Genomic DNA, 27,592 nt, shown 5'->3' with positions numbered 1-27,592 from the left:
ATACATTTTATTTCAAAAATGTATAAAGTAAAACAGCTCTGAGGAGCCTAAGATGAACTATAATATGATAAACTGAAATAATGATCAGATCTGAATGGGAAAATGAATATATGTAAATATAGTCATCATTTTTTAAAAAATGCAATAGAGCAAAAACATGTGGATGGCTAGCTCACACTTTCAGGAAGTTCCCAGGGTGAGGCTATGCATGAGGATTAACAATGGTTCTCAATAGCTGGGATCATCAGGGCAAGAGCAGGTGATCTTTGCATCCTACTAAATGAGCAATTGCCTAAGATTCATTCCTATGGGGAAAAGTAAATCAATGTACTTTTGTGAAGCACGTTTCTGGCAAGGGCAAATTTGCACATGTATTACATTCGCTTCAGGATGCGAACGGGGCTCCAGAACGGATCCTGTTCACATCCAGAGGTACCATTGTATACCATAGACACTGAGCCACCCAGCCTTCAAAGGGGAGGGCCAATGCACGCAAATTTGCACAATGGTACCTCTGGGTGTGAATGGGATCCATTCTGGAGCCCTGCTCGCATCCTGAAGCGAACGTAACACGTTGACTGCGTGCCGTGTTTCGCTGCTTCCGCACATGCACATGACGTCATTTTGAGCGTCTGCGCATGTGGCAAAACCCAGAAGTAACGCACTCCGTTACTTCCGGGTCGGCGTGGAGCACAACCCGAAAATATTCATCCTGAAGCTACTTCAACCCGAGGTATGACTGTATGTGTGAGAGAGAGGTTCGATGTACTTTTGTAAGCAGAGTTCATACAGATGCACTGCACCTGAAAGCTTCCTGCCTTCACATACCCATGCCCCATCCATCATATCAATAGACCTTTTGCTGTGATGTACACAAAGTTTCAAAGCTTTGCCTCACAGGGCTCCCACAGACCTAAAGGATGTCCAGTCCAACCCTTTCCCCTTGCAGCAAAGCCTTCCACACCTACGCTAAACAAAAATCCCTTTTACAACTTGCTCTGCCTCATCTGTGGCATAAACAAGGATGCCTCCTGAAGGAAGTGCTGACAAAATTTAAGGAACGCAGGTGCTTTCAGACAATAAGCCCAGTACATGCTACAGAGGAAGGCTGAAATGGTAGCAATCAAAATAAAACAAAACCTTCCCGAATACAGTAATTGTATTATATTGCTGGCATGTGTATGTGTGTGTGTTGATACTTCATGACCCTGAATGTAGTAGTGAGACTGATATCAGAGCCTGAAGCCAAGGAGGTCTACTTGGCCCCTGTATCCTCAACCTGACTCTCATTCCATCACAAAAAAGGGCATGTTTAGTGGGGAGAACCTCCCTCCTTCCAGGGGGTGGGGGAGACAACAAAGGTCTTAATCGTACCTTGATAACTGATTAAGATCTTTTAAAAGACCGTTTTCCCCTCACACTATTTTGCAAAACATTTCTTGTACTCAGTAAACACCACATTTGTATGATTCTTCAGCCTGACACCTGTTAAGACTATGATAGCTCCCCTTAATTTATTACATCGAAAGTTCAGTTAAAGCCACTCTGGGATGACAAGACTTTGCTAACGGCCATTAAAAGGCAAGAGTTTTTGGATCAGGCCCCAACTGGCCTTAGTTCAGCAATGCATCAGTTGCTGCTAATTGCATGACCTGCACGAGAACGCTGGAATGAATCCCACCCCTTCTAAGAATCAGGCCCCAAGCAATAGGAAAAAAACAATGCTCTATTCTGCCACAAAAACCCGCCAATCAAGCTGTTTATTGCAAAGCACACCTACTTCACTCAGCAAATTGATGGAGGCTGCCAGTGCTGAAACTCCATCTCAGTTAAACAGTGACGTCACTCAGGTGCACAAACCAAAACATTGGCACAGCTTTCCTTAACATGCTGCAGCCCTTATTTTGCTGCTTGCTAAGCTAAAACTGAAACTCTGCAGTGCTAGATTTCGGGTCCTATTAAGGACTGATTTCTCTAGCCAGTTGTGAGCAATCACACTCCCCCCCCCATTCATTCAATACTCAAAACTAAAACAAAACATGTCCCTTGGAACAAGCATGTGGAATTCTAGTATCTCGGTTCTTCCAGTGACTGCAGATTTTAGGCTTGCTTAATAGCCTTTAAATATATTCATTAAATGTCAACAATACAAACTACACTCAACTTTTAGATACCTTCCCAGCTGAAACTAAGAAGCATCCTTGAAAGATTGTTCACGGAGGCAGGTTTGCCAAAAGCCTGATACAAAGCAATTAATTTTCAAAATGATGGCAATGATCTTGAAAGAGTTGAAGCACAACGGTGCTGCCTAATATCCCAGCTGCTTGGGATTTAGTAATCTAGTAATTTTGGGCAGCGCAGACATGCTGAGGTTGAAGAGAAAGGCCACTGTAGCCTTGCATGCACTCTGTTCACCATGGTTACTAGCTAAATAAATTAAAGTATCAACATCTTGGCAAATACCTGGCTGCACAGGGCAGGATTTCTCCCCTTAAAATAAAATCATCCTCAGACAAAAAACCACACTAATGGGGGGAGAAACCAACAACCGCAAACCACACACACATATCCCAACCGCACTCACACCCTAAAGCCCAGATAGACCGTTTCACGAAAAATGGGAATGCAATCTGAACAGAAGCTGTATTTAAAACATGCCCTGGTTTGCAAGTGGAGTCCTGTCTTTCATCCCCTTGTGCTGCCTTTGCCATCTGACAACACACTTCTACCCACAATGCTCTCTCTCTCACTCTCTCTCTCTCTGCCTCACGCACGCGCAAGCACGCACCCAGAGACATGCTCGCTCTCTCTTGCACACACACACCTCGTCAGAGAAGCTGGAGTGAGCCCACACTCACACACAACACACATGCACCCCCCCCCGCAGATGCCAACTTACCCACAAGTTCTATTTCAGTCGAAACTGGCGTCCTCCACTCCCCAACCTCGAGGGGGGAGGTGTTTCTCCCTCTCTTCTGTTTCAAGGAGGGTGGGGTGGGGGGGAAGGCCACATCTATCTGAAAACACTTCTAGGCAGAAAGAAAGCATGTAGTTGCAGAACAAAGAAAGCCAGGGCTACCTTAATCTCAGCAGCGCAAGGCAGCCAGTAGCTATTTTTCGAGTCTGCTCTCTCTCTCCCCCCTCTCCGAGGGCATCCTGCGCTCTCGCTCTTTTTCTTTGCCTGTCCAGCTCCTGCACAACACACATCAATTATTCATCGCTTGTCTCCCGGTTTCCAGGCAAAACCAATCACAGATGGAGCCTTGCTAATGGGCTCATGCCGTACTTGCCAACAGGCTATTTGTGCTGCCAGCGACAACCCTCCAGAGACAATAAAGGGAGAATCAGGTTCAGCTTTAGAACTTCACACATCTACGCGGACAGACCTGAAACAAGCGAGGGGGCACGCAGTGGCGTCCGCATGACATTGCTGGGAGAGGGTGGGCGGGCGGGTGTCTGTGTGCAGCGCTTGCAAATATGAAAGGAGGCTCCATTAAGAAAAAAGAAAAACACCCTTCTCTCTCTCCCCCTCCCCAACACCGCTTGAAAGGACTGGAAAGAGATGAGGAGGGGGAGAGAAATAAAGGAGAGGAGGAGGGGAATCAAACACTAGGAAAATTCTCACCTCAACTGCATGTTACTGGTATTGATGGTTTCCTTTTGCTGTCTCTAGTGGTCCATCCCTTTGCTCTCCCATTATACCCATCTATCACCTACGTGCGCACGCACGCACACTCACACACTCACACAGAGATACACACAAGCAGACACAGCCACTTTGCCAGAAGGGAGAGAGAAAGAGAACGGGAGAGGGAGTGGGGTGGGGTGGGGGGGAATCCAGGCATCTCACATTTCAAACTTGCAAGGAGGGGTGGTGCTAGGAATATTAGGACAAAGGGTTGCTCTCTGGAACGCCGCCAAAAGGCTAAAATTACCCCCCTCGATCAATTAATCAGAAGCAACACTTGTTTGAGTGTGTCTAGCAAGCCATTAAGGGCGCCTGGTCAAAAAAAGGGCTTCTGTTTGGGAAAGAGCTGGTGGACAGGGTCTCCCCGCATCCCCTATTTAGAAATACTGTTGACTAAATCCATCAAACTAGTCAAGCTAATTAAGCGTCCAGAGGAGGAATGTTCTGCTTTTTAGGAGACAGCAGCGACGTTGGTGGCTTCCTGCATGAAGGCAATCAGCCCACAAAAAGGAAGGGGAGGAAGTGGACACACGCCACCTGTACCAGAATACGAAATTCATATTGGCGTAATTCTGGCATGAATCACTGTTTGAAAGAACAAAACAAAGAGGGTTGTTGCCATTTCGTCAGCTAGTACACCTGAAAAGAAGGTTGAGGTGGATGGATTTGGAGCCGAGCTTTAATTTGGCTGTCTTCCTCACATCCAGCAGGTTACTCTCTGGGGAACATCCAGTATTTATGCAAACCTTTATGTGCTCAAAGCTCAGCACAAACTACATGTGAGAAGCAACTGCAGTCTAATTATTTGGCCCTCGTTCACACACGTCTGGAAGCTTAAGTCAGGAAAGGAGCAACACACACAATTAGAATGGGAATAGACACTTTTACTGCTCAGCCAAATTTACAGTAATTATGGCTTTCTTTGACCTAGTTGTCATCCGTTCCACATTATTTGCCTCAACCCATTCCCCAGATCCAGAAGTGACTTGTGGGACCATTCTTGTGGCAGCAGATTATAAAATGGGAAGCAGTCAAAGGGCAGCAGAACATTTAGGATACTTCAAGGAGAGTTGTGTGTATGCTATAATTCTGTAAGATCACAGGGCAAAGAACCCCAAAGGATGCAATGGGTCAATGGGTCTGTCTGCTAACCAGGGATGGCTGTGGGCAGGATTCCTGCATTTGCAGGGGTTGGGCTAGATGACCCATGGGGTCCCTTCCAACTCCACAATTCTGTGGTGCAGAATAGGGCACAGAATTTAGATTCTGGAATCTCAGCTTTTTAAAAAGCAGTTTTCTAGCTCTTATGGCTCAAAAATATACTTGATAATATGTAAACAAACTTTGAAGGAATCTCAGGAGACGTGACTGTGTAGAATTTCAAGTGGTTGAACCACAGCTCCTTGTCCCTTCCCATGACTATCAGAACTATCCAAATTTACTCAGTATATTTTATACAGGTCACAGAACTCAGATCTCTCCCCCCCCCCCCCACCGCAGAATGAAAGTAATTAATTTACTAAATCTGGGATATGTGGAGCTGTGATGTGTTGTTTAATCCTCCAAGCAGTAGATCAGGACCCAATACAAGGCATGTCAGTGCAATTACTACAGTATAAACAAATCTGATATCTAGGAAGGGATGCCTAAGATCAGAATCTGATGTTTCTTACAATGGCACATGATCCTGAGCTTGTAGATGTCTCACCCAGATACTCAAGATCATAGCAAAGGGAGAATAAAGAATCAGGGTTCTGATGTTCTGAACAAGTGAGGAAGGTGAAGAATCATAATGGAGGTAAAGGAGTCCCAAACCAATTTCACTGCCCCACTAAGGGATAGTATTTAAGAGAATAATTTATGGGCTAGGAAATCCCAGTGCCAGATATATATACCCTGTGGAGCCCCCTAGGCAGCTGAAATCTTGCCCCCCCCCCTCGTAAAACTATGAAAGCTTGATTGTAAAAAGGTACAATCTGCCTACAGTGGTACCTCGGGTTACATACGCTTCAGGTTACAGACTCCGCTAACCCAGAAATAGTACCTCGGGTTAAGAACTTTGCTTTAGGATGAGAACAGAAATCGGGCTCCGGTGGTGCGGCAGCAGCGGGAGGCCCCATTAGCTAAAGTGGTGCTTCAGGTTAAGAACAGTTTCAGGTTAAGAACGGACCTCCGGAACGAATTAAGTTCTTAACCTGAGGTACCACTGTATTTGTCAATCCAATCCCCAGTTCAGATTAAAGCTGAGCCAAATTTCCAGGAGTTTCAAGGTTTAGCACAAAGGTATTGGGGAGGGTCAACACTCCAGCTGAAAGGGAGGCCACTTCTGCCCCACTGCTGGTTGTCCTGGAACTTCTTCCCTTGACATGTTACTTCCAAGATAATGTGACTTTCAACAGGGGGAAAAAATCCCAGCCATAATTTACACTCTGAATAGCAGCCACATCCAGACTAACCCTCAACACCCAGATTACTAATATGAGGATAAAGTTGGCCTACAATGCAGGGCTGTAGCAAAGGTTACTGAGATCATTTATAAGAAACACTTTGAGCACTTTAGCAAGAGTACTATATTCCTCTTATAGCAGCTGCTTTCAGGATCAAGATAGGAATATACTGAATTTTTTTTGAGAGAACAAATTTTGGATATTTTAACATTGCTCCAACTGTACAAATTATTTACAACGCCACATACCATACCCTTTAACAAGACTTTCAATAATAGTTTTAATGAATTCCTTATACAAGGTTTAAATTTCAAAATGGGAATTGAATCCCCGACCTTTTAAAGAACAACTACTTGGCTTTCATTTCAAGAGATTTTCCAAGTTAAAAGATGTTTTCTGTATGGAGTGAACGATTACAAAGTACATAAACAGGAAGCCAATGAGAGCTTTCCCCTTCTTGGAGGGAAAAGTGGCAGTTTAAGTTGTGGCCAACCAAGAACCAGTCTTTCCTTGACACAGCATCCTGTGGTAAAAAACCCACTTCCTATCCAAGCGCAACCTTCAAAAAATCTATCAGCCTCACCACAGATGTGCTTGCCTGGGCTATCTTGCCGATTTCAATTAGAAGAACAGAAAATTGCCAAGAATGTGTTTTGCCTTTTTTTCTCTCAGACTAAAAAAGCAAAGAAAGAATCTCATGGCACCTTAAAGACTAACCAATTTTATTATGGTGTGAGTTATTGTGAACTGTAACCCACTTCATTTTGGTGAAGTGGGCTCTAGTCCATGAAAGATCATAGCATAATAAAATGTGTTAGTCTTTAAAGTGCCACAAGACCCTTTAGTTTTATTCCATGTTTCTCCAGCTAACACACCTACTCATCTGGAAATTGTTACAATAGAAAGGACCAGCGTTCCTTTGCAAGCATCTGCTGTACATCACAGAAATTGTTGTTCTCAATTTAAAAAATAAAATAAAATAAAACCCACAGTATGACATTATAGCGGGGTATTTGGAATGTCACTCTTTTTTTATTAAAACAGAACTCATGCTCTTTTAAAAACTATAATTATGTAGACAGCAGAGTTGCTCAAGAGTGTATGCGGGAGGAAGTGAGAAAATGGGTGTGTGGGGTGGCCCTCCAAGACTGAAGTCTAAAATTAGGAGTTGAGCCTTAGCCAGGTCTGTGGATAAGCATATGTTTCAGGGGCTTATATACAGAGCCCTACTGATTGTTAGATCTTTCTGCAGTTGATAAATGGAGTCATGACAGCACTAATCACACAGGCGTTTACAGGGCTGCTCCTAAATGGTTCTACTCATTGTGACAGGTTTGGGTCCAACATACATTAGGATTGAATCTTAATGTAAGTATGACTAAGCTTTCCCCATCTAGGTGCTGGGTTTGGATAGTAAGCACATGAGGGAGGTGCACTCACCAGAGTCTAAGCCACAGCATCATTAGGAAGAACTGCTCTACCCATGGGCAACTACAACTGGGTGCAACAAGTAACAGTCCCAGATGCAGAAGAGAATCCCACAATCCCATCTGCCTCAAAGGACTCACGCAACTGGTCAGTGGAGTCAGGTAACCATCATAATGCTGCTGGGTCTGCATGCGCAAGTGGCAGCTTTATCCACACATAGGTGCTCTTTCGGAAGAAGAGCTGGTGCTACCACTAGGCAGAGTGATAGAGCTGCCTGAAGCAGCAGATGCTGTCCTCAGCTGCAGTGGAAGACACTATCCCATCAGTTCCCCCAATGTTAAGAGACTCAACTGTCAATCTGGTTGGGTTCTGTATCGAATTGGGGGTGAGAGGTTGCCATCTGGTCAGCCTCTAAGCACAGAGTGTCTTGAGTACGCCTTGGTTAGCTTAGCCAGTGGATGACTCAGGAGTGTTATCTTAAAGGTAAAGGGTAAAGGGACCCCTGACCATTAGGTCTAGTCACGGACGACTCTGGGGTTGCGGTGCTTATCTCCCTTTATTGGCCGAGGGAGCCGGCGTACAGCTTCTGGGTCATGTGGCCAGCATGACTAAACCGCTTCTGGCGAACCAGAGCAGCGCACGGAAACACCATTTACCTTCCCGCCGGAGTGGTACCTATTTATCTACTTGCACTGCATGCTTTCGAACTGCTAGGTTGGCAGGAGCTGAGACCGAACAATGGGAGCTCCCTAGGCTCTGTGGTTTATCTTACTTTACTCATTTTTAAATGGTACTTTCACTAAGCCTTTGAAATGACTCCAACTGCCTCATAGCGCTTCTCTCCCTTATCAACATTTATTCAGGTGGCATTGTACAATCAAGATTTATCTATGCAATCCAGAAGGCACAAGACTGCAATTCGCTTAAGGCCTGGGCCTCACCCACGGAGCTATGCAACTAAATGGGTTGATGGAATAAAGAAGCATTTCCCTATATTTTTCATACCATGGGCAATGAGGACGTGTTTGGGAGTCCCCTGCACCTTTCAATTACAGCATAAAATGCCTCGTGCGATTCAGTACATCCTAACTCTCTCCCTTGCAATATCACCTCTACCAATTTCTCAGTCAATATTGAAATGAGACTCCTGTGCTCTGAAGGGCAGAGACCACTGGATGCATGGCGGCTAGAGTTTTTCAAGGCGTAGCTTCACCCCTTCATATAGCACACTACTTTGACTTAGCATACAGTTTGGGAATCCATTAATTCAGATGCAGAAACCACAGAGCTGAATACTCATTCCTGCCTCACACTTACCAGTCTCTTTACAAAAACACACATACCCTTCCAAGATTGGACAATATCCTATGTCAAAAGTCAAACTGAGCTGAGACTTCTAAGGAGAAAAATTAAACGCATGATCCACCAGGACTTCTACTCAAGCCCCTGCTCTTGCATCCCATTCATTTCCACCAGCAAAGTATGTTTTTAATAAATTTATACCCAATACATACAATTTCCACTTTAGATTTTAAAATCTCTCCCCCGCCCCCCAACTTCCTATGAAGTTATATCCATGGTCAAGTGCAAAAGTTCAGGGACGCTTCATTTTAAAAACTGCTTCCCAGTCCCTCCCTCCCCAACTCTCCTTCTGTTTTTCTCTCTCTTTTAGTTGAAGCAGTTCACAGTAGACAAATCACTTATCTAGAAATTATGTACTTACTTTTCCTTTGACAAATCTTCAGCAGGTTTCTAATCCCACCATGCCACTTGAAATATCACTTTCTGTGATGACATTTGAGTCACAGTTGTCACAGGCACCAGGCACTGTAGTTAAATGGATTAAATCATACTTCATAGCACATTGCATTTTGGACAAGGAGTGGTTTATCATTGGTAGAAATTAATCATAACAGGTCTTCCCCCCTCCAGGGCAAATTCCCAATCATTTTCAAAGATTACTATGTTTAAGCTCCAATGACGACTGTGTGTCAAATTACATCATGGGAAATGTTGTCTCACAGGGATATCTATTTAAAAGCTCCCACTGAAGTCTTCTTAAAGCAGGGAGGAGTAAATGTCTGTATTGGGGCGGAATATTGCCATAGAGAAGAACTGGGCCAAGAGTGATACTTAGCTCCAGAACCTACAAAACATGGCTTCTATTTTGTAATGGTAGATTTTGCCTAGTTTTTGCCTTTGGATAACATACACAAGTACACACACACACACACACACACATATATACCCTGAACAAATATTTCATATTATTTTAAAGCAGTCATATCCAAAATGTATACATGTAGGCTTGAGTTCAATAAAAAGGTTTATTGAACTATGCATGGCTGGCAGGCTGTGTTGGCTTGGTGGGTCACAAGCTTTATGCAGGTGCTGTGCAAATTCTTGCACAGAACTTCATGATGACAGCACTTGGCCCTTTTATCTGTATACTAAAAAGAGAAAGGAAAGAGCAACCACATACGAAGCAGCCGAACCAAATGAGTATGGTTTTGAGAGATGAGGCACACATTCACTCCAGAAGTAGCATGAGAATGAGAGAAAAGCAGGTATATTAACTCTGTGGGGTAGCAATGAGAAACTAAGTTTGTTCAGCAGTGAGTAGAGCTCCAAGAAACAGTTCCAGGAAATAAGTGATATTTATGTTTCCCCACTGCTCTCTTAAATATAGACTGTTCTAGGGAAATAAAATACCCCTATAATCATAATTTAAAGGCCACATATAAAAATGTCTTGGCTTTTTCATGTCTAAGTATGTTTGTTTTGAAGTGTAGGATTGTAATGGTAAAAACTCCTATGGAAGGTGTCGTAAGACACCTGGCACATTAAGCGAATGTGTTAATGCACACTTTTCCCTGAAGTCAACTACAATATGGCATGTGAAGAAAATATATGCCTGCACTGAAGTCTGACTACCTCATATCCTCTAAGCAGCCACTCTGATTTCTGGGATATCTCAGTCATTAAAGCTTGGAATCTCAGGGTTGTGGGTTCGAACCCCATGCTGGGCAAAAAATTCCAGCATTGGGGGGGGGGGTGTGGACTAGATGATCCTTGTGATCCCTTCCAACTCTACAATTCTGTGAAGACTCTACGAAGACAAGCTATGTTGACCAAATGCCAACTTTTGAAGCAATTCTAGTAGGGATGGCACACATGTGGAAATGATGTGAGAGATCTAAGAAGCTTAGAAGTGAAGCAAGATATCCCCAAGGGTTTCCCCTCCCCCTCAGGGGGGGCATATTGGTCCAACGTCATTCAAATCCCCACTCAGCCATTAGGTGACTTTAGCTAAGTGCCTGTGTGTCAAACTGTGCACAATGCTAAAACATCTTGGAACCCCATGACTGGGGTTTAAATTCTCCTCTATGACGGGAGAAACAATATAACCTGAGGTCTATCTGAGCTTACTTAACGGAAGGGTGGGATATACATGTCCTACAAAAATAAACAAAATTGATAGGAGTTTCATGTACAGTGAAGGTATTATGTAAAATGATGATAGGAAAAATAAATAATAAATCACTGGGGAAAAGAAAACACTTACTGAAGCTTTTTTGAATGCTCCCCCCTGGGAAAAAAAATTATCTAAGAATTTATGAGAACAAGATTAAAAACTGCAATTAACCCAGGCTTCTCTCTTTAGTAATTATTCATATACCTGTTTAGCCGATAATAACTCCTAGCTCCAGGCTGTCTGCCTGCAGTGCTAGGACACAGACAGGAACCTCTGCGAAATTGACTTCCCTGGCTACACTCGTGCTTGCAAGAGCTATTTTCAAGGGCAGATGTACAATGTTATATGGGTAAAGGGACAAGCAAATTAAAGATGGGTGTTCTGTCAGAAAAGTACTGAAGACCTTGCGTCAGCACTTACCTCCATTTATAAGACTTCAGGGCTTTAACTCTTTGCTTTCTATTAGGCAAGTTGCAACAAGCAAGTTACAAAAACAAAGACACAGTATCTACAATATTTTAAACAGAAACCAACAGGGTTTTTTTTAATGTAATGTTTTTATTGATTTTATTCTTTTCTGGTTCCATGAAGATGCTTCCATTTCAAATGCTAATTCAGCCTAGTCCCAAAGAACTAGCAGACCTGCTCATGCTCATCTTTGTTGATGGTAAATGAAGAAATGGGTTTTCTTTTATTTATCTCCTTTTGGAAACATCTCCTTAGGTCTCTTCCCCCACCTCCAGTTGTTCTGGTCTATATCACAAAGAGATGCCCACAAACCCACTCACCACCAGCTGGTCAAAAGGTTAATGCCCTCAGCACTCTGGCATCAAGATATTCAGTGCCACGCAAAACCCCCAGCCCTGAAGTCTTCAAGCAAATAAGGAAAAGGAAGAGTCCCTTCCAGGCACTGGGAAATATTCTTGCTCTTACACATTCTACATCAGAGGTTCCCAAACTTATTTGGCCTACCTCCCCCATTTCAGGAAAAAAACATTACTCAGCGCCCCCTTGGAAATCGACCTTCTTTAAGCAAAGAAGCATTGCCATTGGTCAAATTGATCCACTTCCTGAGCCTGAGTGAAGCTGAAATGGGTTCAACCAAGGTCAGGAAAACCTGTTGCCTTCAGCACAACTGCCGGATCTAGGGAAGGTTACCGACATGGTAGTAAGCGTCATTACACAACAAATGAAACATATATGAATGGGTTTGGTTCTTCTCCCACGCCCTTGTTTTTATTCAATGCGCGCCCCCCCCCAACTGCACCCGAGGCTACTTCTCCCTTGGATCATTCCAGCAGCCCCCACTGGGTGGTATCGCCCACTTTTGGAAACACTGTACAGTACTATATAAATGAAATAAGACCAATCACACCGGTGTAGAAATCAACCATGTCATTCAGCCAGTCCACTTCCTTCAAAGGCTATTGGATTGGCATGGGAAGCAAGCATACAGCAGGGTCTTTCAGGCTGTTTAGGTATGGTTCCCATCAGGCAAAAAGTGTCTTACAGAATTCCCCCACACATTTGCTGATGAGCCTCATATTGCATTGGTACAGCTGTTCACATTTAGTACTCCCTCGTACTTGTGAAAAAAATGATAGGATACGCTATTAATAGCTTTACTACATCTGCATTTGAATGTAAATACTGAAATACATTATACAGACGTATTAGATATTACAAAAATTCTGTACAGTACAAGGGTCAAGGAGGTTTTCAAAGTTTTCAATATCAGCAGATGCTAAACAAACTTCCCCCCAAACAAAAGCTTGGAAATTCTGCTCCTAAAAAAGAGCCCCCTGGATCAGACCATAGGCCTATCCAGGCTAGCACCCTGTTTCTCAAAGTGGCCAACCAGATAGAAATCCACTAGCAGAACATTAGGGTAATGGCCCTCCGCAATTGGTTCCTCATCAATTGGCATTTACTGCCTTGGATATTGAAGATAACCTATAGCTATCATGACTAGTAGCCATTTATAGCCCTATCTTCCATAGATTTCTCTAACCACCTTTCAATGCTGTCTAAATTGGCAGCCATTACCACATCTTGTTCAATTGTTTTTTGAAGTAACTATAGTGGCTAAGGGTGTGAACTGTGAGTCAAGATATCTAAACAGTGCAGATTACATGTTGAACACAAACTCATTATGTCACCGAAGGTACACCAATATTTTCTCTCTCTCTCTCTCTCTCTCTCTCTCTCTCTCTCTCTCTCTCTCTCCCCCCCCCCCCCATCTTACATCTGTGGTATGTTAATAATACTGACCTGCCTCACTGGGCTACAGTAAAAAAGAATACGGAATGGACGTATGTGAAAAGTCATCAAATGCTCTAATGCTTTAGCATTATATTGATGCTAGAAATGATTACTATTGTTCCCTTTTGATTGATACAGCATCCACAATATGACAAGTTTTCCTGTGTGAACCAAACTGAAATGAGGAGGAGGAGGAGTGTTAATTTCAAGTATGGGGCTTGTGCAGGAGACCTTCTTGGTTTGTGCCTGTGGTCTGCTAAAAACTATTGCTTTTGACACATATCGTTGCACAGCCATATCAAACCACTTCACGGCATATTTTCCAGACAAATCATCTATTCCTTGACATGTCTTGATGTTGTTATCTTATGGGTTTAAGAGAGGGAAAACGAGGAAGCTTCTTAAGAGCTAATCTACCAAAAACGTAGTGGCTATACAGAGAAATAAGTATCAAGCAGCCTGCATTTTGAAGCACTGGTGCTCGTGCATTAAATCATTAATGCCCAACATGAATACACGTTAATCGCCAAGTGATGGCAATATACATTGCTGTTTGATATAGGAACTGTCAGACGATTTAAAAAAGAAAAGGATTGTGTTTTTTCCCAATCACGTAGGAGAGATGGCACAGGAGCAAACTCTGATGGTCGGCAGCCACTAAAAAAAGACTCCTGCCAATATTCTCTTGTCCAACTGGGGGAAGCAAGCCAAAAGTTCTTGCTCCAGGGTGCAACTGGAGTAAATAGTCAGGTTACTATCTTCCAGCTTTTGCTTTGGGGAAAAAAATCCTGCTATCCATTCTTTCCAAAAATATGAGCACAGTAATGCTGGGTGGGAATAAGACAATACAAACCAGAGATTTGGAGACCAAATACTTGGAAGGGGAACAGTGAATGAATTACAAATGCATCAGAACAGTGAAACTTTAATGAATGCCATCCTCTCACATAAGATGCTTTCTTCAGGCACTTTGACGGCCTTTCCACATGTGCATCAATTGCAGAGGGAGGGATACGTTCCAATGGAATGTGTACAAATGCTCACATATTCAGCATTTTGTGAAAACTATGATTTCTATGCAGTGGCGTAGGGTGGGGGGTGCAGGGGGGGCCGGCCGCACCGGGCGCAACATCTGGGGGTTAGGGTTAGGTTAGGTTTAGGGGGCGCAAATCCACTGGTTAGGGGGCGCAAATTACTTGCCTTGCCCCGGGTGCTGACAACCCATGCTACGCCACTGTTTCTATGATAAGCCATGATTACAGGCTTGAATGTCTCTTCACCTTTGTTAATTGCTGCTGCCGCCCCTACCTTTTATTAATTTTGTTATTGTTTTGCTTTATTATTTGTTTTACTGCTTTGTTTTCACTTTAAACTGCAGTGGTGGTATTTGGCTTGTTCTGAATAGAATTCCCTCTATAAAATCTGTTTTGGCCTTATATTTGGAAACCCAAGTGGCATGAAGTAACTTCCACAACCTGGGGCTAGTGCACAAGTTGCAAATCCCTCCCAGTCAGAAATATCCTGGCCACAGTTACACATGCTCTGGTAATGTTGCTTTTGGACTAAAGCAATGCATTGCATGTGGGGATGTTCAGAAACTGCAGTTAGCTCAAAATAGAGCTGCTAGGTTGCTAACTAGAAATGGCTGCATTAAACATATCTTCTCAGTTTTAAAACAGCTGCAGTGGTTGCTGATCCATTTCCAAACACAATTCCAAGTGCTGGCTCTAAATGTTAAAATGTTTCATGTTAAATGTACCTAAAATTAAGCAGTTCTTGAGCAGGCGGTTGTGGACCAGATCTAGGCTCTCTTGGAAGAAACTGATTTTCTAGATTCATTCCAGTTGGGATTTAGGCCCAGTTTTGATACAGAAACTGCTTTGGTCGCTGAGTACAATGACCTCTGTCAGGAGAGAGACAGGGGAAATGTGCCCCTGTTATTTCTCCTCTACCTCTCCACGGCCTTTTGATATCATTGACCATTATATCCTTCTAGAGCGGCTGTCTGAGTTGCGGGTGGGTGGCAACACTTTTCAATGGTCCCAGTGCTACTTGGAGGGTTGTTTCCAGAGGGTGATACTTGGAGAGTGGTAGTCAGCACTGTGAAACCTTCAATGTGGAGTTCCTCAGGGCTCAATTTTATCCCCTTTGCTGTTTAACATCTATATCATGGGTAGTCAAACTAAGGCCCGGGGGGCCGGTTCTGGCCCAATCGCCTTCTCAGTCTGACCCGTGGACGGTCCAGGAATCAGCATGTTTTTACATGAGTAGAATGTGTCCTTTTATTTAAAATGCATCTCTGGGTTATTTGTGGGGCATAGGAATTTGTCCGGCCCCCCACAAGGTCTGAGGGACAGTGGACCGGCCCCCTGCTGAAAAAGTTTGCTGACCCCTGATCTATATGAAACCACTAAGTGCAGTCAGCTGGAGTTTTGGAGTACGCTGTCAGCAATCTGCTGATGACACACAGCTCTACTTCTCCTTTAAATCTACAGGTGTGGCAGTGGATGTGCTGGATTGTTGTCTTGCCTCAGTAATGGACTGAATGAGATCCAAAAAACTGAAGCTCTACCCAGATAACACTGAGGCGCTGTTAGTGGGTGGTTCCCTAGGCTTGATGGATGGGAGGTGGCCTGCTCTTAATGGGGTTACACTCCCTCTGAAGGAGGTGGTGCGTAAACTGGGGGTACTTCTGGATACTTTGCTGTCGCTTGAGGCTCAGGAGGCCTCAGGGGTGCAGAGTGCTTTCCATCAGTTTCATCTGGTGGCCCAGCTCCACCCCTCTGGACAGAGATAGCCTAACCTCTGTTGTCTATGCTCTGGTAACCTCTAGGTTAGAGTACTGCAGTGTGTTATAAGTAGGACTGCCTCTGAAGGCAGTTTGGGAACTTCAGCTGGTGCAGAATTTGGTGGCCAGGTTGCTCACTCTAGCAAGACAGTTTGAGCATATTACATCAGGGGTCCCCAAACTAAGGTCCGCAGGCCGGATAAGACCCAAGGGACACATTTATCTGGCTCCAAGCGACCCCTGTTCTTACCAGCACTGCGCTGCACAGCTGCCCACTTCTGGGTTGGAGGAGCACAGGAAATAGCTTGTGCGCATGAGCAAGCATTATTTCTGGTGCACATCCGGGTCAGAGGAGGCCTGTGCACATGCGCACAAGCTATTTCCAGTGCACCTCCAACCTGGAAGTGCGCAGGAAATAGCGTGTGCGCACGCGTATGGGCATGCGCTCCGCCGCCCAATCGGTGCTGGAGACACTGGCCTGAGGTGCAGTAAGTTTGCTGACCCCTGTATTACACCAATCCTGGCCCAACAACAATGGCTGCCAATTAGCTTCCAGGTCCAATTCAAAGTGTTGGTTTTGACCTATAAAGCCTTAAACAGCTCAGAACCGCAATACCTCACGGACTGCCTCTCCCCAAGTGAACCAACCCAGACACTGAAAACGAGCAAGAAAGAATATTTTTAAATAGTCACTCCATATATTCTCCCCACACAGAGCCCAATAAATTGGAGCCACTTGTGCATTTAGTCACATGGCAAAGCTTCCATTTTAGCTGCTTCCATTTTTTCTTGAGAGAGTCCCTAAAGAAAAAAAGTCATGCACATATAATTGGTCCTTTAAACATACGCAACCCAACACTTGGACATTTTTCACCAGATGTTTAACTGGTAGGAAGCAATTCTGAACATCTGCCACCAACATACAAGGAAGTTGTTTGAAGACCACATGAAACTGAGAAAAATTAAAGCACTTCCAATTATGTCACATCCCACGCTGTGTGTTTAGGAGAAAAAGGAAAATAAAAACCAGAATATTAATGCTGAGTCATCCGCTTTGCGCCCCCCCCCCTTTTAAAGCTAAAATAATACTAATAATCATCATGGTGATTTCAAATATGATTGAACTACAATTGAATATGAGGGCAGCATCCATTTTCAACTGGATTTAATAATGGAGAGTTATCCTGAGCAACCAAAGTTATCAAGCATAACACAGACTTTCAAACAGGGCTCAGATAGACAATGAAAATGTGAATATGAGTTCTAATAAGTATACATTAATAGAAACTCAAGGATTTGGGGGGGCCTTCAAGTCATGTACCCACAGTAGACCTGAAAGAGGCACAGTTTGCAGAAAAGAAGTAATCCTTCAATTTTCATATATGCCGCCCCCTACACACACACACACACACACACACACACACACACAATGACCCACATTTCCTATTTCATTTCTACTTCCTTAAGGAGTCTTAAATATTTAACTTGCAGGCTGTCAGGTAAAGATTAGAAGATGTGTGTAAATGATCAGAATGTTAAACACATTATTTTAACATAAAAGTGATGATTTATTTAGCTCTCTTACCTGCTTTCCCCTTTTGAATTAATTGCTGTTGATAACTTTATTAACTTCACTAGCAGCCCATCAATCCCTCTGGCATGAATTTTACAAAGTGGAAGAAATCTGATATTTTGCAGAGCTCCCTCTCTGGTTAATCCCTTGGCTAGTACATCAGGGCAAATTTACAATGTTATTTAAGCAGAGAACAATGCTTAAAAGCTTAACAATCAGCCCTAGCTAATTTAGGAGGCTTTACAGAAGGTCCCATGAGTAGACTACTTGTGTAAGGAGAAGATCATAGTGTCCTTTGCATCTTCCCCTTGGGTAGGGGAAAAAAACTAACTACCAGTTCGTTAATGAGATAAAGCTGGGGAGTGTGTTACTTATTTATTTATGTGGTATTAAAATATGAATCACAAAAAGCCAAATTAATATAAATGCTTGTTTAAGATAGCCAGGCCTCTTTAAATCAATTCTCTCCTACATTTCCCCATTCTCTCTAGTTTTTGTGAGGTTTATGGCTGCACAATGTAGCTTTCAAGGTACCAGCTAACCCCATAGCTTACATACTTTCCTATAAAGAGGTATCTATCTAGAATTGCGCCCAGACTGCCAGAAAAAGAGCACTGAAACCATTTTAACCACCGTGGAAACATGTGTGATGAAAATTTTACACACACAAATATCCTTTTCTTTACACAGCATTTACAAATGCTAAATACATTTCATGTACATGAGCTGCAAGTGCTCCCTATTCTGATTATTGCAATTATTATTTTTTGCTCGGATGAGCCAGTACATATTCATTATTAAACATGTATGAACAACCATTCCTGTTTTTCAAAATTCCTAGATCCAACCCCCCAACCCCCCCGGGTTCTGCCTTTAAAATCTGTAGTCATCTTTTCCTTTCTTGCCATGAAAGGATTATAACTAGTCAGTGTAAGATCAGCATTTTGAGTCTAAAAGCATCACTTTTGGTTATGTCCATTCTGGCTTATCCGCAACACTAACTTACATATTCTTTCTGATGGTTGAGCCCTAGCTAAATAAAATAGCACATTTCCAGACCCACTGCCACCCCAAAAACCCCTCATTCAGGACTTGATAATTTGAAAAGATTCCAAAACCATGTTGCTCTAGTCCTCGAGTGAATGCACACTGGAAAATGGAGGTATGTCAGAAAAGTTAGGGATCTATCATAACAGGTTAGGATAATAAGTGAAAGACAACCATCCGTTTAACAAAGAAAAAGTGGAAGTTCTTCCATAATCCAGTGCTTCCCCCCCCCCAATTTTTTTTTAGTGGTGCTCTCATTTTCCTACTCATATTGAAATGCTGCCCCTCAGTGAGGCCAAACTTAGATTCACAACATGTTTAAGGGTATGTGTACCCCTGTGTCTCCCCCCCCCCAAAGAAAAGCACTGCCATAATCTATCAGAGCTCCTTCTCTAGGTTCCCCTGACCAAGAGTGTGTGGTGACAAGGAAGAGGGACTTTTTGGTGGTGACATCTGTTGTAAGGAATGCCCTCCCCAAAATGGTGCCCATAATATGATCTTTTGGGTAGCATTTTTAAATCTTCTGGTTTAAAAATTATTTTATCCTTCTGCATTTTGGCTGGCTTTTAGAAACATTTATCCGCATTGTTTAAAGAGAACAAAAAGTGGGGATTTTTTAATATAAAAACAATTACACGCAATATGTGCAGCAATAAAACTGCTAGCACATTTGCAAGCAAAGCAGGGTTTCACACTGGATGGGGGGCTGTGTGTTGAGATTCCTGCATTGCAGGGGGTTGGACTAGATGACCCTCACAATCCCTTCCAACTCTTCGACTCTATTAATAGGTGGTATATAAATGTAATAAAAAAATGTAAATAATGATGATAAAGTTATCGGGTCAGTGAAGGAGCCTCTGCTACTTCACAGTCACACAGGAGACCCTAGATCAGCCTTTCTCAACCTGTGGGTCTCCAGATGTTGTTGGACTACAACTCCCATCACCCCTAGCTAGCAAGGCCAGAGCTCAGGGATGATGGGAGTTGTAGTCCAACAACATCTGGGGACCCACAGGTTTAGAGTGCTGCCCCAGATAGTAGATGGTTTTCAGCAATAGGGCAAGGCCCTATATAACTCCCACCAACTCAGCAAAAAACTGGATTTGACAGGATGATACATAGCACTTTGGAAGCAGTCGAGTTTTCATGAGTACTTACTGTTTGGAGAAAGTTACATTTTGGATTGCAGTATTACAGAGAACACCCAGTTGTCTTTTTAAAATATCCTTTTCACATTGTGGTCTTGTATTTCAAGGCCATGAGGCTGGTTCAATATTTCCCAGCGGGAGACAACTACCATTACAAATTCCTAACTATTTGCATCTACAGATCTCATTTTAGACCAGCAGCAAATCATTTTTTCACACTGGGATCCTAGAAGCTGCTATATTTTTTTGTCTTAATGAAATTGCTTCTGCAGTAAGCACATCAAATAATATGATTTGTTAGGGTTCCCCCTCCATGATGGGAAAGCCATGATGTTTGAAGCAAAGAAGACAAATTTGATTTAGGAGAGCTCATCATACAGGAAACCAACTGTCCCACTTTTTACTCAGATATTCAATATTCAGAATAACATCCCCAGGGAAGAACCTGGTATGCTGAAGCCTCTCCAAAATGAAGTCTGAAATGAATGAAAATGGGTTCTTATACATTTTCATTGCACAAGGACTGGTGTGGCTTGTGTTACATCAATTGGTTCTTTTACAAAGGGTCTTAGATTAACTGATGGAAATTCATGAAGATGACTTGAAAATATGTTCTTTCCGACTTTGAAAAAAATTCCCCAAGAAACATGTCTTCCCTTATGTTAAATTACTGGTAGCTGTGATGAAAGGAAAGGACGAATAATAAAGAGACCAAGTGATTTTTGTGTGTGCAAAAACATTGGACTGGTATTTTGTATTTCTTTGTCCCATTTAAGAGATATAGTGGGCTTATTTGTCAGTGGTGTTGAGAAGTGCCTTCAAAGTTTTATTAAAATAGTTACCAGTTTTTTCCATGCTAGTATTGCTATTTTAACTTTTGGATGCGTGTGCATTAACTCCATGACCTATTCAATCAATCTAGGCTCAATCTATTCCTCGTAATTTTTTTGTTGAAGTCAAAGTTCCTTCCACAGACCACCATTCTCTTCATCCTATTTCTCCTTCCTAGGCTTTCTAAGGAGAATTAGCACTCATTTTCCCATCATGCATGAGAGAATATGGAAGATGCAGCTCATTAGAACGTCAGAGGGAGTTACACTGAATCTCCCTTCCACCAAATTCTTGCAGGCAAAGATTTAGCAGCTGATCATTTCAATCCACCTCCCTGACCTGTCCATGTTCTCTCTCCAATAAAGTGCCCTCACTCAGTCTTCCTTCTCGGACCCTTCCTCATTTCACATCTCCTCCTCTAGCCTTCTGCCTGCCCCAACCCTCACTAGCTTCTTAGCCTCACAGAGTCATTGCAGGGATTAACTGAGGAGGGGTATAGACAATCTACTACTCCTTGGAGAAAAAGGTGGGATCTCAATGCAATAAATAAGTTCTTCTGCTTACCTGCTTGAGAAAAGTAGAGGGGCAAACCAGATGGAAATGTCAGTCGCCAACCTATCATCCTGTGATCACCATGTGGGTCACAAAAAGCCTGGCAAATTTTGAACACTGCTCATAGATGTTATAACTCTGCTGATATGAATACCCTCACAATAATTAGAGCCATCAAATCTCTCTAGGCATAATTAGTGGCTGACCAGGGAAATATTACCAATTTACAGAAGTGAAAGAAATCCCCTTACCCCTGCCCCAGTGGTGATTAGTCTCCATAATACCTCACACCTGGTTGTGTAAAAACAAACGATCGCTTGCATGAGGTAATTTCCTATAAGCAGAAAGTAAGAGGGGCAAGCAGGTTAAGTGACCTAGCCAAGGAGACACGTTGTAGGTTAAAAGGAAAAAGGAGGAAAGGAACTCGATACTTATTGGCTTATCATACATTAGGACTCTATGCTTCTGACCACAATCATTCTTCCAAAAGACATTTATCCTGTTCAAAGCCAATGACAAAACTGAAATTGACTCTTTTAGCTTGAAGTGATTCCACACACAGCACTGACCCAGGATTTCAAACATGGAAAATTTCAACAAAGAGGCAAGCTCATACTATGGAATTCAGATCTTGAATCAGACAAAGCCAGAGAACCTTAGTTTTAAATCAATCTGTGTCACATTTGGCATTTCTGTTAGGAAACTGTTGTTTCTTTCATCTTATCCTCTGTCTGAATCCCGCCTTCAGGGTGTATATACCCTCCCTTTTTACTGCCAGCATGTCATTCTCAGCATATTAAATTGAGACTTCTTAGAAAATTAACACACAAAACCAAAACAGAAAACCCACAGAGACTTAGTCCACCACAAACATAAGATTCATCTTTCTTTAAGCCACGTCCCCAGACACACTCTAAATAACTTAGGAAACAAACAGACTGAACAAACAGAGCAACCAAGTTATGTTAGTTTTTAAAAAGTTTACTTCTACTAAATATTACAGAAACCCTATTCAAAACTCTGAAGGGCAAGGAGCAATCTTGACAAATTACAGAACAATGGCCAAATTGAACACTGCCCCTTCCTGGATTGTCCCACTGAAGACTGCAGGTAGAGCTTCATACATTTGAACAAAACCAAAAACACTGCAGATGGAAAGTTAGCATACTGAAGAGGCAGCTAAAATTCTTTTCTCCTGACATGGTTGCAGCACGGTGAACCAGTCAAAGATGCAATACATTCCACCTAAAGTGATACAGGCATGATATGACTCTTGTGACTGTACCACAAGACACATCCTTTGTAACACTACCTAATCATATACATTCAAAACTACTAAATAGTATTTTTTTAAAACAAAGCTGACAAGCACAATGATGATTCAGCGGCATTCCCCTCTCACTATATTAAAAAATTAATAAAGTCACTGACTATCAAGATTGAAATTTGGTTGACATCTGAAGTGAGCTGAAGGAAAGAACAGAACTGCTATTTCTGCTATCAAACATCTCACATTGAGCCTCCTATCCAGGTGGTCTAAGATTAATTTGCTTCAGTATCTGCAAAGGTACTTTCTCCTGCACATTCCTGCCCTGGAGCTGCTCCTCCCACCTCCCCTCTCCCTTTCATCTGCCTGCAGAGATATCAAACAGTGTCTCTCACTGACAAAGCTTTTGTGTGTGATCTCATCCTGCACTCAGTCCCCTTGCCTGGCCCCTGCTTGCCCTTCTGCCAAGAGCAAAGCAGCACCAGAAGGAATGAACAAACGGACCACAGCACACCATTCAATTATTCTGTAAAACATTTAAGTATAGCAGGTTTATTTCCTTCTTTTAGCCCCCACCCCATCCCAAATAAGTGCCAAAAGGAATATATCTATTTTTGCTGAGACAGATCCTTTGAAAGCCATGTATCACCTTCTGTTGTTTAAATATAGAGGAGGCGGACAATGCTCCTCTTGCTTCAGCCTCTAGCAAAAGGGTGGCCAATACTGTGTACTCCAGATGTTTTAGACTACATTCCTGACCACTAGCTATGCTGTAGTCCACCTGATGAGAGCTGGAGTCCAATAACATCTGGAGGGTACCATGACTCTCCTCTAACAATCTGAATAAGCATCTCTGGATGGAAAGAGTAACAAAGGAAACCTACTTTGGGGAGAATGCATGAACTTCATATTACAACCTTACACAGGAAATATAATACAATACAAAGGATATGCATGTGACTTTTGCTTTTATTGTCATTATCTCTGAATATGTACTCTCAGCACTGGGCTTTGGCACCTGAACATGCAGAGAGCTAAAGTGTAAGTACGAGAAGCCTTGATCTGGTAGCTACATGAAGAATGGGAATTTCCTGAAGGAAGGGCCAATTCAAAGGCATAGTCAATTGGAGGCCAAGGTCTGATGCAAGGAAACTGTTAAGAGGGAGGGCAGGAAGACTGATAAGGAAACTGACATCCTTCCAGCTTTCAAAGGAAGTTGGTATACTTGGATATACAGAGGGTCTAGCAGGCTGACAGGCAGAAATCAAGCAGCAATAATGGATATTGCCTAGACAAAGATACATGTCTGACCTGGAGGAATTTGTAGCATTGTGAGAAGGCAACAATGAGCTATAGAGTGGTGGGGAATGGAGTCATGCCAGGACCCAGAAAGACAATACTGTCCCTACTTCTTCCATTATGCAGTCTCAATGTGGCTCAATGAAAGAGGGAGGCAGCGTAGAGTCAAACAGTGTAGAGGTCTGCAGTGTGGAAGCAAACAAGCTCATGACCTACCTGCTGTGCGGTAACAAGCCAATGCCACTCGCTAACAATTGTTTCAGGACCAAATGTCATGTGTATTTAGAAGAAGCTGTGTTTCATTTACCTTCAAGGTAGGAAATGTTGCATCTGACCTCCTGCCAAGAGAGAGGAGCAAGTCGAGCGCAGAACTTGCAGGGACTAAGAGGCTGACGTTGAAATGGGAAATCAACAAATGCATTAAGTGGCCTTTGGCACATAATAGTCTTTCAGTCTCACTTTGTTCCCCCATCCGCAATATGGAGGGTGATCATAATACAATTCCACCTTAAATGCACTATATGATGTGCTTCATCGGTGCTGAGTGTGTGGGGCTGTGGGTGCTCCAGCCCCCACAACATTCCCCATGAAGGGGCAGGGCACCCACATTTTTTTGCATGCCAAGGGATCGTTTGTGCCTGGCATCAGCACGGGCTCCTGCTGAGCGTGCCCCTGAGGGAGCCCACTGCGCCCAGCCTGGCACACTGCCCAGCTTCGGAGAGGGGTGGCCAACTCCAGAGGACCCAGCGGAAAGGCCCGACAATGTGCTTTGAATACTCCATAACACTAAGCACTATTCTTGTTAATAAAGGAGGAAATGCCAAGGCTACATTGACAAAGTAGCAGATCATAGGGCGTAACACAGGGACAACTTTATTATATCCTTCTTTCAGGATTGCACTCTAATTTTCAGATGCTTGTTCACACAACTTGACTCCTGCCCTTAGCGTTCTTAAAAACAATTCAAATTAACCACAGGGATAACTGGGGATTAGCTAGGCTAAACAAATAAGACTTAAAATCATCACTTCAAAATCCTGGTTAGCAGCACAGATGACCCCAAAAGGAATTATTTCTTTACCAAAATAAGAAGAGCAAAGAGCTCTAAAATGTGAAGACCATTAAGCTAAAATGTGGCAGAATGTCCTCTTCTAAAAAAAGACCATAACTACACTAACATGTGTTTTCTCTTTGAAATCTGAGATAAAACACTTTTCAACATGGCACTCATAGGAGTTGATCATACAGGAACCGAAGTCTGTAAAGACTTGCAAATGAAAAGCAAACACTGCGATATTGATAACTATATTGGGCAGAAGATAAGAGAGCACTGGTCAAAATACAGTACCTGGATGGGTTACTTTGGACGGGCATCTGGGAATGCCCCCAAACACAAAGATATTTGTCCCAGATGAAAAGGGCAGATTTTGATTAATAGCAAGTAACTTTAATCGTAAGAGTAGCTGACTTCCTAGGATCCCTTAAATGTCAGAAAAGATCCAAAGTAGTTCAGGAGAATCACTTCAGGTGCAGTGTAGTGGCTGAGACCTTTTTTATTATTATTAATAATATTTATTCAAAATTTTAAAGGTTACAAAAAGAAAAAAGAGAAAAAATAAAAATAAAAAAGACAGAAAAAATACAATCAATTAAAAAAAAAGAACAAATCGAACCTTTACATAGCTTTCTTTCCTTCACTTATTTCCTTGACCTTCTCACACCTCCCATTTTTGTATTCTAATTCAAATTGTTATTTCAGCAAATCCTTCCTTTGCTGAGACCTTGAGCAGAGAATTTGCCAGTTCAAATCTTACCTCTATCCTGAACTTGCTGGGTGGCTGTACCCATCCCATCGTCTGCAATACAGGCATCATAATAATAACCTGCCTTACAGAGTTGCAAGGATCATGAACGCAAATTGTTCAAGGATTGCAAATGACTTCTTAAGAACACATTCTACGGTTAAAGCCTGACATGACTAAAATTAAAAACGGCAAGTTAAGCAACTACCAAGTCATTAACTTATAGAAAGTTGCAAAATGGAAATTGAATGAACGGGCACACTTCCCCACCAATTCTGTTGAATTAATTTCACTCCAATAAACATGGAGATTAATTCAAATCCAGCTCCATTATTGTACAAACACTTGGAAGCCATTTGTTGCCAATGGCCAATTAATTTTTGTCATGACTGTGACATTTTCCTCATGCCAGTTACTTTTAAAACATTACTCTATTAGAAAAGCTGGATATGATCTATTAAGAAGATAAGGAAGTTGATCTCCCTTGTGCAATGATGTTCTCTGAAGGCCCATCATGCTAAATACAGAGCTATTTGTAACAGTTCACACAACAAGCTCCCTGTGGAGGAAATGTTTTCCGAACTGGCAGCATAGAAGTAGCACAAAATGCCAACTCTTAAAAGTGACTGGTTCAAATAACAAGATTTCAGCTCACAAAAACAAGCACATTGCTGCTGCTGTATCAGTGACAAAGTAAAAATGTCTGAGGTCTTGTCTTCTTAGAAAGGCGGGTATTGGGAAGTGCAGCTGGAAGTTTGCTGTCAAAATTTATCCTGATTTTTCTCTATTTAGCCTTGACTGTATCCACATGAAAGTATCTCTCTTTGCAACCACAGAGCCATAAATCTAGCTAATGTATCTATATTTCTTTCTGGCGACCAAGATGCTAACTGAACTCACAACCATTTCATAAGCACCAGAAAAAAGGCAGAGAAAAGCCATACACCCTAGTTTATTTTCCCTTATTGGTCTGAGAAATAGTGGAAAAAAGACACGACGGGGCAGGGTCTTAAATACTAAAACATTAGTCTTTTAACTGATGGTTGGGCTCCACAAATGGGTCACAGCTATTTTTAAAAATGCAGTTCTTGTAACTTTCCTGTATGATCCACGGTACAAAAACTTGATACCATCACTCCATAGAATAGCTCACTAGGAAATTTGTTAACAGCCAGATTTAAAGGAAATCCAATCATCTGTGAAGATTCTGTCCACAGAGCTTAGTGCAGCCTTTCTCAACCGTGAGTCCTCAGATGTACTACAACTCCCATCATCCCTGATCACTGCCACAGGATTAATAATAATAATAATAATAATAATAATAATGATAATAATAATAATTTATACCCCACCCATCTGGCTGGGTTTCACCAGCCACTCTGGGCAGCTTCCAACAACATATTAAAATACAGTAGTCCATCAAACATTAAAAGCTTCCCTAAACAGGGCTGCCTTCAGATGTCTTCTAAAAGTCTGGTAGTTGTTGTTCTCTGACATCTGGTGGGCGGGCGTTCCTGTTGGTTTCTGCTTCCTTCACTGAGCAGCGAAGTGCTTGTCACAAGACAATGTTTACATTCCACAGTCAAGTGCTGTTGGGTTTTCTCACGGGAAAGGAGACTGGATGTGACGTACACTGGTTTCCTGTTTTTCACTGTTCTTTGCAGTTCAGTATGATTCTCTCCGTGCTTTAGAGGAGAGAGGATGCCTTTCTCTGCTCCGGCAGAGGGAAGATGTTTTTCTGTAAATTACCAGCTTTGAAGTGTAAATAAAGTAATATAGAGCATGTTGGCACGTACTTTTCATCATTCCGCTGTGCACTGGACACTGCTTATCTCCAACATTTGGTTCCGGGCCCAGAAAAACGCAGTGTTTTGAGAATGGACTCCAGAAGTCGGGCTCCTGGCAAAGGAACAAAGAGCAAAGAATTGGAGTGCCGGCAAAGGATCGGAATGCAGAGGGCCGGATCGGACGATATCTCTGCACGT

The 27,592-nt window shown here is 42.6% G+C and overlaps 1 protein-coding gene across 20 annotated transcripts in view; it reads right to left on the bottom strand.

Annotated features, from left to right (window-relative positions):
- ZMIZ1 (zinc finger MIZ-type containing 1) overlaps positions 1-27,592 on the bottom strand; it is a 377,100-nt gene that overhangs the window by 90,023 nt on the left and 259,485 nt on the right. For 2 of the 20 annotated variants that reach the window (XM_083738288.1, XM_083738289.1), the window contains exon 1: positions 3,080-3,192. The exons of 15 other annotated variants lie outside the window; for them this stretch is intronic. The gene's annotated coding sequence lies outside the window, so the exon portion shown is untranslated. Of the gene's footprint in view, positions 1-2,899; positions 3,025-3,079; positions 3,193-3,625; positions 3,772-27,592 lie in introns of those variants that run through there. 3 more of the 20 variants (XM_083738287.1, XM_083738290.1, XM_083738292.1) reach the window with 3 other exon arrangements.

This window comes from Podarcis gaigeae (genome assembly GCF_964106915.1).
Source record: "Podarcis gaigeae genome assembly, chromosome: 5".
NCBI classification, from domain to species: Eukaryota; Metazoa; Chordata; class Lepidosauria; order Squamata; family Lacertidae; genus Podarcis; species Podarcis gaigeae.
The sequence above is the reverse complement of the archived record's forward strand: the minus strand, read 5'-3'. Positions and strand labels throughout refer to the sequence as shown.